This window comes from Poromitra crassiceps (genome assembly GCF_964638095.1).
Source record: "Poromitra crassiceps genome assembly, chromosome: 30".
Classification (NCBI taxonomy): domain Eukaryota; kingdom Metazoa; phylum Chordata; class Actinopteri; order Beryciformes; family Melamphaidae; genus Poromitra; species Poromitra crassiceps.
This window is the reverse complement of record NC_139652.1, coordinates 4,254,461-4,266,306: the sequence shown is the minus strand read 5'-3', so window position 1 is coordinate 4,266,306 and position 11,846 is coordinate 4,254,461. Positions and strand designations below refer to the sequence as shown.

The window sequence follows — 11,846 nt, the reverse complement described above, 5'->3', positions numbered from 1 at the left end:
CTGACTGTCTATGACCTTCCTATCCCTAGCTATGACCCATTTTCCCTAGACTCCCCCCTTACTGATCACGCCCCCTCCTACCACAACCCTCGCCCCGAATCCCGACTCTCTACGACCTCCATATCCATAGCTACAGCCCCTTTTCCCCAGCCCCGCCACCTTCCTTGACCCCCACACCCCCTCAGTTAACTCATTCCTGGACACCTAGGAACACTTATACATACTGGCCTGCCTGGCCTGCTGTTCAGTGAGTGGCCTGACTGCGCTGCAGGCTTTTTTCACCTTTTGTTTTTGCAGGCCAGGCCAGGCCAGGCCAGGCCAGGCCACCGGGAAACGGCCCGCCGCTCCCGATGGTACAGTCCGCGCCTGACCTACATAATGATCGTTCATTGCAGATTTTCCGGTTCAGCAATGTTTACCTACTTGTTCTTTCCTGTTCTTGAAAATGTTTGAGTACAGTTTTTGAAATATAGACATGGTGGGTCATTGACTTTAGAAACGCTTTACAAATAAATCTGACCTGACTTTGTCCCTTCCCCGTGTAAACAGCAGCAGTGCCAGGCAGAGCCATTATAGTATAAGTATAAATAAATAGAGTGTATAAATATGCATAGGCAGTTTCTACACATTTGGGCCCCTTCCTGAAATGCATGAGAAATATCTTCCACTTCGGCTGAAGTTTCTGTGACGAAGCTCCCACTTGGGCAGGGTTATCCTCTTAAAATATCACCTAGATAGGCTTTTACAAAACACCAAACTAGAATTGTCCACCTCGGGTGGTACCAATTAGTGAACGATCTGGCCTGGGCCCGTGGTGTACTGCATGTTACCCTGCCTCATCCCCGGGGAGAACAAGTGTTTCCCCGACAACGCCATAACCACGCCGTGTTCCTGTGTCCTGGGGCGTTACATAATGACCATCTCCCATGTCTCCCCACGGCGTTCTGCCACTTTCGTCCTCCTGTCTGTGGCACGAGTCGCTGACGGGCCTCCACCACGGGCCTTTAAGTGGACTCGCATTCCTGCTGTAAGCCCAGCTCGTTGACCCCCACCCAACACCCCCCTTCCTAAAAAAAGACATGACAAAAACACTGACCCCCCCCCCCCCCCCCTCCTGGGTCCTCCGGCAGCTGAGGTGATTAGATGAACAGAACCTCTCTCTCTCTGATTCGCCACCATTCGTACAGCATCTCCGCTCGCTCTCAGACGCAAGTCAATAAGCAACAGTAGACTCACGCGGGATCACGGGACTCTAACTCAAGATTCATTTTAATAGCCATAGTGAGTAATCAGATTACAAACGAGGAATTTGATTTAGAATTTGACGATATCACGTAAGAGTCGACTGCATTGGCAGACCCGACGAGCATCTCAAGCGGTCAGAGAACCAGAACCGAACTGACTACAGAGAGTATTCACGAAACCAAAACAGTACCAGAAACAGTCAGTCTATATCCATGAGTACCTGTGGGTACCGGAGGGGGCCGGGGAGGTACGAAGACGTGGATGATGAGGACGCACTCCTGGCCACGCTGTCGGCCGACGAGCTGCGGGAGCTGGAGAGGGAGCTGGCTGAACTCCACCCCGACGAGCACGTCCCCATTGGCCTGAGGCAGAGAGAGCAGACCGCCAAGCCCGCCACCGGAGGCTTCGACAGGGACGCTCTGCTCAAGTACTGGGAGGAGGAGAACAAGAAGCTGCTGCTGGAGGAGGAGAAGGTGGACTGCAGCCCTGGACGGGTGAGAACAGACAGAGATATGAAGGAACCCTAACCCACCACGCTTCAGAAATTATAAAATATTCTGCATGCACTATCAAGGACCCACAATTTAGTCCACATTACATCACATCCTCACAGAGCCCAATTTGATGAGATTTAAATCTTAGAATATTTTTTATTGTCAGATATGATTTAGTTCAGAACTCCATGACTGTCTGTATTGTAGGTAGAGAGATAACAGAGAAACTATGGTCACAACAGTCATTCTTCTTCTCTAACTGTTAACTTCTTGTAAATGAATTAATGGTGACAATTCAGCATCTTCTGGGGACCATCTGGAACCCCCTCAAGGAGCCATGGTGGCCACTGCCCCCCATGTTGAGAACCACTGCCCCAAGTCACTATGTGCTTACATTCACAGAGCATTCCAGATTAACGTCAAATTAAAGATACACCATTTATATGTGTCTTCATATCCTGTGCAGGATGGTCCTTTATTGCATAAATGAACAGAACATTCTGAATATGAATCTTCAACTGAATATTTCAGTATCCTCATAATATTTATGCAACGTCAACATTAGTTAGGTAATCAATGTAAACATTAACCCTGAGACAAAACGAGATATATGCGAATCGGCACTCTGGTCAGATACAATAATCTGAATAATTATACAATAATCAATAATCAGCAATTTTAGATAATTCAGGAAATTGATATGCACTATAGTATTAGCTTTAACAGCGACATTTGTCAAATGTCTTTTGTATCACTGTATTCCTGTTCAAGTACAATATCAAGTCCTGACTGTGAACAAAGATGTAGCCAATAATCAAACAGAATCCAAATGATGAATTTACAGTGTATAATATGCAATAAGTATTTGTGATCTGAAGATCAAGCTGTTTGTTTCAAGACCCAAAGACCCCAATGGGAAAAATACTTTTGAGATGCATGTTTTTAACGTGTTCAGAAATTGTCCAATACCCTGTCTATAATGTATACAGTAATGCTACTAGAGGGTATCGCATGTATCACGGCTTAGTATCCAGTGTAACATTGGAAAGTAGTCTAAAAATACGATGTCTCAGAGATACCAGCTTTAATGATTCTGTGTCAGTGTTAGGAAGGTATTCTTAATTAAAAGTCAGAGACTGGAGAATGTCAGGGCTCGACCTCATTTTCCCTCCTGTTATGGTGTGCAGGCGGGCGGTGAGCAGCGTGTGCAGGCGGGCGGTGAGCAGCGTGTGCAGGCCAGCGCTGAGCAGCGTGTGCAGGCCGGAGCTGAGGAGCGGCGGAGAGATAAGAGCAGGGTGGAACAACTGACAGCGACTGACGGTGACGCCGTCCGGCCGAGGGACAACGAACGGAAAAAGACTCTCCAGAAGGGGAAAAAAGTGGACAGTAGATTTGGTAAAAATGCCGCGTCATCAAAGGAAGATGCAGAGGAAAAGAAGGATAAGTGTAAAAAGGAGGTGTCTCTTAGGACTAAAGGTCCTCAGAAGACGAACAGCGGTCTGTCAAAAGGCTCAGGGAGTAAACCCGGGAAGGACACCTCCACGGCCGAAACCACAGACCAAAACCTGAGGGAGACCTCTGATAGGCCAAGTGGAAACCCCATCGTGATCGACGAAGCCCTGGAGCAGATCCTGTGTGATGATCCCGCCGTGAGCGAGCTAAACCTCAACAACATCGAGGACATTTCTCAAGAGACGTTGCTTCGCTTCGCCAAGGCTCTGTGCACCAACACGCACGTCCGCCTTTTCAGCCTGGCCAACACGCGCGCCGATGACCGGGTGGCTTTCGCCGTCTCCGAGATGCTCTGGGAAAACCGCTCGATCAGAAACCTGAACATCGAGTCCAACTTTGTGTCTGGCCAGGGAGTCCTGGCTCTGCTGGTGGCACTGCAGCAGAACGCCACTCTGGTGGAGCTTCGCTTCCACAACCAGCGGCACATCTGTGGAGGCAAGGTGGAGATGGAGATGGTGCAGCTCCTGAGGGAGAACAGCACCCTGCTCAAGCTGGGCTACCAATTCGACCTGCCGGGCCCGCGCATGACGGCCACCGCCATTCTGACCCGTAACCAGGACCAGCAGCGCCAGAGGAGGCTGCAGCAGCAGCAAACGGCACAGAGTCCTCCTGAGGCGTCGTCGGTCCCACCGCCGGCAGGCCAAGTCTCCGGTTCGTCTGCAAACAGGCCCAAGAAGCCGTCGCCATCTTCCAAAACTGTTGAAAAGCAAAACAAACATCACACTCCGCCGCCTCCCCCTCCTCCCTGCCCGTCTCCGGAGCCGCCCTCGGAGAAGAACGCACCGACCCGGACGATCGTCGAGGTGGTCGAACAGCGCCAAGGCTCCAACGGCGGCACCAAGGGCCAGTCCGTCCAGAGGAAACCCAAGTATAAGAAGGTAAAGAACGGCGTTAATGAGAAGGAGAGCGCCGACATCCTCAAAGAGCTGAAGAATGCCCTGAAGCCTTCTGCGCCGAAGAGGAGAGAGGAGCCTTCCCAGCCGCCACTGACGCTGCAACGCTCCAGCCGCGATGACCTGATGGCCGCCATTCGAGGAAGCAGCATCGGGTCTTTAAAGAGGGTAAGAGCTCCCGTGTGTCGTCACTGACAGCCGGGCGACAGGGAAACAACAAACCTACCAAGGGTTTGAAGAGTTTTGTTGTGCTCAAGTGCAAAGATCACAGACAGAGCAATATTTAACAGGTATGCGCCATTAACGTCCACAAGCCATTAACACCGCCTTAGTGGAAATGCGTGCTAACATTAGATGACAGCCTTGCTAACAATGTGAATTCCTCACACTCGGTTATAAATAGCTGGACTTTTCACTGCCGATCTGATAAGACCGAAGGCTTGGAGCTCTGCTGGAGAAGACCGGCGGAAGAAAACAAGTGTGTAGATTTAGGCTACACTCCAGTTAGACGGCGGGGGGACAAAAGATACTGGCAAAAAGTAAAAAATAAAAATCTAAAGATAATTGCAATGTGATTTGTTCATAACATCATACATTTTTCTTACATTGTCTTTTATAACTTTAAAGGTGCAATGTGTACGATTTTGCGAGAATTGTCATTAGAATGTTGAGAAATAACAGTTTTGACATGTCAAAGACATCTATGTATTGTGTTGCTACTGAAATTAGCATGCTAACCAGCTATCCCCAGCCCGTCCTGTCCTGTAATACCAGGTACCTCAAGAGGTGATAGTGAGTCCCTGTAGCGTCCAGTCTGCCCTCAGTCCTCTGCACATGGCTCTGGCTCTCCACTGAGCAGGGCCGCGGGAAGTGGGGGTGCTGCAGGTGCTGCAGTACCCTCTGCTGTTTTGTATTGGAATTGCAATGTAAAAATATATATATATATATGATTAAAATGTGTTTTATATGTTTTATACGTTTTATATATATGTTTAGTTGAAGACTATGAGCAAAGCAAAGAGGGTGGAGATGTTATTTTTGATGTTTGGTTTATAATAATAAGATAATAAAATATAATAAGTTCAGTGTTTCTGCCTGTGTTGCTGTCTGTTGTAGTGTAAAACGACCTAAAGGGAGAGAAGGTGGTGACATGAAAGTGAGAAAAGGAGAAAATACTGAATAATGACATCATAACATCATAACATCATAATCCTAACCCTAACCCCAGAACCTAATGTTAATTTAAAATGAGATATTCCTCTAAATATGGCTAAAAAACATCCAAACGCTTGCAGCACCCCCTACTTAAAAATACTTCCAGCGGCCCTGCCACTGAGTTCCAGGGGCGTGAAGATTCCCACAACCGGCCCTATGGGAAAGACGCCGGGCAGAGTACACACGGCAACCCCTCTCTCTCCATGGTTCTCCGCCGGAATACCAGGGGCGCAAGCACTTTTTTTTTTAAACTCTTGGGTGTACCAGGGGCCCCTGGTGATTGTTTGCTTTTGTGTTAACCACTTTGTGCGGCATCTCATGCATGAATTGTCCTATACAATTAAAGTGTATTGTTATTATTTATTATTAAAATATTGACCAATTAAAATATTGACCCATTTCACTTATTTGCACAGATGATTTTTTTTAATATGGTGCTGATGTTGATCTTTGTCATTCTAGGTGGATCTGCCTCAGAGCTGAAACCTGCTGGAGAAACAACTTGAACATCCACTCGTGTTCTGAACTGTTCTCACTTTCTATGGAATCTGACCTGGTGAAATATGTAATATTTGTATCACTTTTGACTGGCATTTAATTTAAGTTTAAGAACTTTACGGTAGACCATGTGTGATGTTTGAGTTATTATCGCTGCATTTTGCTACAATGAGTGCATTTATGTGCGCACTAATACACCGATGACCAGATCTCTAGTTACCTGATTATTCAAGTGGTCATGTAAACAGCATGAGCAGATAAAGGCCGACGCCCGTTATCAGTTTATGAGAAATCCGATAAGCACACCTAGCTTTCTGCTCAATCATCAGTTTGATTGAGTGGACCAGTCTCATGTCCATTCACACACTTAGAGGTGAGTTCCTGCTATTTACTAAAGTGCATCTAAACGCAGAATTCAGATTATTGCGAGTTACCTGATTATTCTGTTATCTGATGTGCATGTAAACACACTCAGTGTGAAAAATGTGCTGTAAATATTCTTGTGTAGAGAAATAAACAAATCAGAGTTAATTCAGTTTCTGAGCGACTTGGTCTACATGCTCATGCCCAGGCGGGAATCGAACCCAGGACCTTTGAGCTGTGAGGCCACAGTGCTACCACTACGCGACCATGCCCCTGTCTACAACAACAGAAGCCTTTGCACAGACATCAACTCTACAGCGGAAACCCTGAAATATTAAGCCGTCTGTCCCAGAGTCTTATAAAAAAAAAGCGGAGTCTAGGAATCGAGCATGCGAGATGCCTAGTATTATACATCAGACTCTTAAGCTACTTCTGCTCTGACTCAGAATGTGAAAATATAAGCCATGTGATGTATAGTTTTTGAGATAATAACGTTTGTTTGGCACAACTCATACTTTAGTTAACTGCTGCGGGGTTCCGCATCTCCGGGTGGTTGTGATGTCATGCTGAATCGTCCTATAGTATAGAAGGAAGTTGATGTTGTGATTTCTAATAATATTGCATTTTAGGAAATCAAGAGAGAATGTTATAATAATATACGAGCAACTGTATTCATTCAGGACTAAACTTAACATAACTCTACAAATTATTGAAAGTAGCCTACAGTATAGTAATTCAATTAATTTAAAAAAGTTTTTTGGGGGCCCCTGAGACCAAACGTGATAGTTGAACGTGGTCCCGTGCACTTTCAGATGGCCCAAGTTAGGATAACAGGAAATCATAGTGAAAAAAGGTAGCAGAAAACATGCTGAGGAGTGGGGCTGGCTCCTAGACTATTATTAGCCATCAGACTGATAAGACTCTGGGTTCAGACTGCGTCTTCAACCGAACACTCACAGACAACAGGTGGAATCTAATCAACTGACATGAGACGAGTGTTCTAAGTGACTGAACCTAACCCTAATAGGGATGTTCATCAATTATCGAAAATCGATAATTGATCGTTAAGGATTGGAATCGATCCTGGTGCATTTGGATCGATTTTGTTATTAACTCATTCAGTGCCAGCCACTTTTGGAGAACGGATGCTCCCAGTGCCAGAGTTTTCAGAGCGTTTTCAGTGATTTCTCGAGGCCCACAGAATATTGTGTGATATTACTATGTAAACACCGAACACGCACAAGAACGAGCTGGCTCTATTGTAGGGATGCACGATATATCGGCAATCATATCGGTATCGGCCGATGTTAGTCATTTTTTAACATATCGGTCATATCGGTATCGGTCAGATGTTGCAATGTTAATATCGGTTATCATTATCAGCCAAATTCTTCACATTGATATGAAATAATGCAGTAAATCTATGATTCATGGGCTTTTCCAAAGGCTTTGCAAATAAAGAAATGCATAACTTTTTCAAATTCAGTGTTAACTCATTCAGGGCCAGTTTAGGACTGCCAATATTTAGCACAGGCCAAAGATTTTCATAATTGTTGGTCATCTTTCAAGACCCACAGTAAATTATCTATTAGCACCAGAGTGATTTGCAATACCTCAAAATGAAGATGTACGTCTCTGGGTTCACCAGGAAAAAAAAAGTTAGCTTTTAGCATGTTCTGTACTCTACTTATATCCATTTATATACACCCTGTTTTCACCCAAAATGTCTCTCTCTCAGATGACAAACAGGAGCAAATGCAATTTCTGTAAAATATACATTCTCAAGCAGAACTCGCTCTCAATTCTTTTATTTTGAACTGTATTGACATCAGACATGTAAATACTATTCGTTATGACACAAATGAAAAAAAAAATATATATATATATATATATATATATATATACACATGAAGTGCTTTTTTTTTTACATTCGACAATACAGCAGTGTGAGTGAGTGTGCAGACAGACACACAGACAGACAGACAGAGAGACAGACAGACAGACACACCGACAGACAGACAGACAGACAGACAGACAGACAGACAGACAGACACACACACACACACACACACACACAGACACACACACAGACACACACACACACACACACGATCCCCCTTCGTTGCGTGATTTCTAACCCCACATAGGATAAGCAATAACCACGCCCTGTGGCGCCGGGATTGGCCAGGAGCAACACTTGAGCAGAGACACTACACTGGAGGGCACGCAGTCCAGCGATTTCATGAAGCTCTTGAGAACGGGCAGCGGGCTTCTGCCTGCGTAGCTGTTCGTGTGCTGCTCGTCCATGTCTCCCCCTGTCATATTCTGCCTGCTATCGTTGCCGTTTTCCCCTCGGCTATTCAACACGTCCTCACCGCCCTCTGATCACTGCTGATCGATCATTTCCTCATTCCTCCGATGATCAAACGCATCTGTGGATTACTTTCTCCGGTTTTCTCCGGCTGGCACACAGGAAGGCTGGCACAGGAAAGCGACCAGCTCCTGCAGCGCGCGAGGGGCGTTTCAATGCGGTTTCTCCTGTCTGCACAAGGCAAGCTCCTTATCCATTTTCTGATATTCCTCCTGCTCAATTTCAAAACAACAGCTGCGGTATGTGTTTGTTCACGTGTTGTCTTAGATGATAGGGACCTGATACCATGTGACAGGCTGGGGAAGTGTTTTAACTACGCCCTGCAGTAATAAAAACAAAAACACGTCAAACACGTCATTGGCCCTCTGGGCTATTCCTGATAAGACGTCAAAGACGTCATTGGCCCTGAATGAGTTAACATGTGTTTTTCAGTATGTACAAAATGTGATGATCATAAAAATGTGGTTTTATACAGATCATATCGACATCGGTAAATATCGGTTATCGGCCATAACAGCAATGTTAATATCGGTTATCGGCATCGGCCAAAATTTTCATATCGGTGCATCCCTACTCTATTGTATCATCAGCAAAAAAAAGTTTATTGATACCATTTTCCGTTCTTTAGTTATGAGCCGGAGAAGATAGGTTGTTTTCAGCGTTTTCAGGCTTTTCAAATTATTAGCTGAGATAATCCGCCTTTTGTGAAATGCAGCATTTCAAGCACATTCACTGAGTCTGAAGATAATATTTTCTGATGTAGTGACGTAGTTGTTGTGTGATGCCCTGCGTGCACCACCCCCCTCCCCCCCTCCCCCCGTAAACTCCTCCCCACACTGCACACAGCCTCACGCAACCATTATATTTTCGGAGTGCTGCGTTTGTGTGCTGCTGTCGGCTCTCAGCGCCACAGCAGGGAAGAGCCAACCCGGATTGCTGAATGGTTTGGCGTCAGGGGCTGCTTTCCTGTCTGCTAATCGGGTGGAGAAACTATACAGACAGACAGACAGACAGACAGACAGGGACAGAGGGGCTCAGTTGTGAGCGCGGATTGACTCCTGTTCGGAGCCAATGTCAGCTCCCGCGACAGAGCAAATGGCTCTGGGAGCATGCATCGGGTTGTCTTTGATCCACGGCTTTTAGGCTGTTTCTCGGACCTGTCTCTAATCTGGACTGCACCGAGCAAGCACTGTCGCCACCTAATGAGTCCGTAAAATAGGTTATACACCTCCAATAGCTACTATAGTTGTACAGGAGCTGCGGAAGGCTTTGATCGACGTCCCACCGTCAAAAAACGCATTGGACGTCGAAGGACGTCCGTGGCATTCTACGTCACTATTTAATTGGACGTCGAAGGACGTCCATGGCATTCAATGAGTTAAAAAAAAAAATTTTTTTTTTTTTTTTTTTGGGACTAGGTTTGGGTGGAGTTCGTTCCTCCTCGCCCCACTCCATTGCACAGCCGACTAACGTGAGGTGGAGCTTCATATAGTTTCTAGTTTTCTGGCTGGGCACGGGCCTTTGTGCCAACAAAACTGTTTTAAACATGGGGAATTCACACCGGCATGCGCCGGGGACAGCAGTGTTGGAGAGGAGACACATTGAAATAAAGAGTTCATTGAGGAGAACACGTTGTCTTTCGTATTTTCTGCCATAGGCATTCATTTTGTAAAAAAAAATAAAAATAAAAAAATTGAAAATTTTCTAAGTATTAACACGTTAAGTGCCATAGCCGAGATAATTCGTCTTACATAATCCAACGCTTGAGTGCCAGAGCCGAGTTTACTCGTCTTACATAAACATTTTTTTTTTTTGACGGTGGGACATCAATCAACAACTTTTACATCTTCGAGATCACTATTGGAGCAAGAGAATGTGTATAATCTATTTTACCGACCCACTAAGTGTTGACAGTGCTCCCCCAGACGACCGAAATCAAAGAAAAAACTGCCGCGGGAGCAAGCCGTTCAAGGAAATGGCGAGGCGATTTTACAGTAATCCATTCAAGACTTGTCTTGCCTGAGAGCGGCCGCGCACCGGCAGCAGCACACAGAGAGCGGAGAGCGATTTGCAAAATAGATTATAGGTGAAACACACTTTGAAACACCTCAGAAAGGCCAGAATCAACATCTGCCCATCGCCCACGCATTCCCCGGCCCATCTTGACTCGCACAAGGAGCGTCCGCACGCAGGCAAGCAGGCACGCAGGCAGGCAGGCAGGCAGGCAGGCAGCAGCAACGCGCTTCTGACACGCCCGCTGTACAGCCAGGAGGAAGGAGGAGAAGACACACGGAGGGAGGAGTTTGAATGAGAGGGGTGTTTCCTGTTGTTATGGAGGAAATTACTGTTCAAAACTATTGTTTAGAATGTCTGACGGTCTTACTGATGCCAAAAATGAATGGTTAAAGTGACTGTTTCACAAAAAGCCATTTATCTCTGAATAAATTTCCAGACGCTGAAACCATGCTGTACTCAACGGCTAATATCTACATAACTACTAACTCTGCAAACTAACTCTTTTAGACAGAGAAAGCACACATTCTATTAGTTATTTTTAGATGATTGGTGTTCATGAATTCTTAACAGAAAATAATCCTCGGCTGTTGTAAAATGAGCCAGAATCGTCAAAAACACCCCTGGCACAACTTACCCACAGGATTGAAAACATGGCTGGCACTCAATGTGTTAATATGATCGATAATCGATAATTGATCGTTAATTTTCACAGATTATCGATTTTGGAAATTTTTCAAAATGAACATCCCTAAACCCTAACCTGAGGTTGTTGACAGTCTATCAGTGTATTGATAGAAATCTGAGCAGGTTCAACTGACAGATAACGTGTTGGACATGTGTTGATAGTGGGCTGAACATAGCGTAGCTGACAGTCTCCTTGTTGACAGCTGATACTGTTGAATATGTGAGAGTCAGCAGTGGACGATTGAAATAAAACGACACCACTGTTTGTGCCAACAGCTGCCGTGCCCCGTCTATTTATAGATTCTAATGTGACAACATTAGAAACACATTCGATCACTCATTCAATTAAACTTTGACCTGAACTGAACTGATGGTAACTGCAGAACATCACAAAGAACATGATCCTGAGACAGAGGGGAATTGAACATGGGGACTTTTCACTTAATGGTATTTCTTATCTTAGAGGTATACTATGACATCTTTTTTAGGGCCTATAAAACGTAAACAAACTTTTTTCGTTTTTCTGTAGGACTTCTATATGGACAAAATGTGCTC

At 45.3% G+C, this 11,846-nt stretch overlaps 1 pseudogene across 1 annotated transcript; it reads left to right on the top strand.

The window, feature by feature from the left end:
• The first annotated feature begins 1,457 nt into the window (after positions 1–1,457).
• Positions 1,458–4,339, top strand: LOC310800674 (leiomodin-2 pseudogene; annotated as a pseudogene). The gene is made up of 2 exons: positions 1,458–1,739; positions 2,927–4,339. The product of its transcript is annotated as a leiomodin-2 pseudogene (transcript).
• Positions 4,340–11,846: the final 7,507 nt, after the last annotated feature.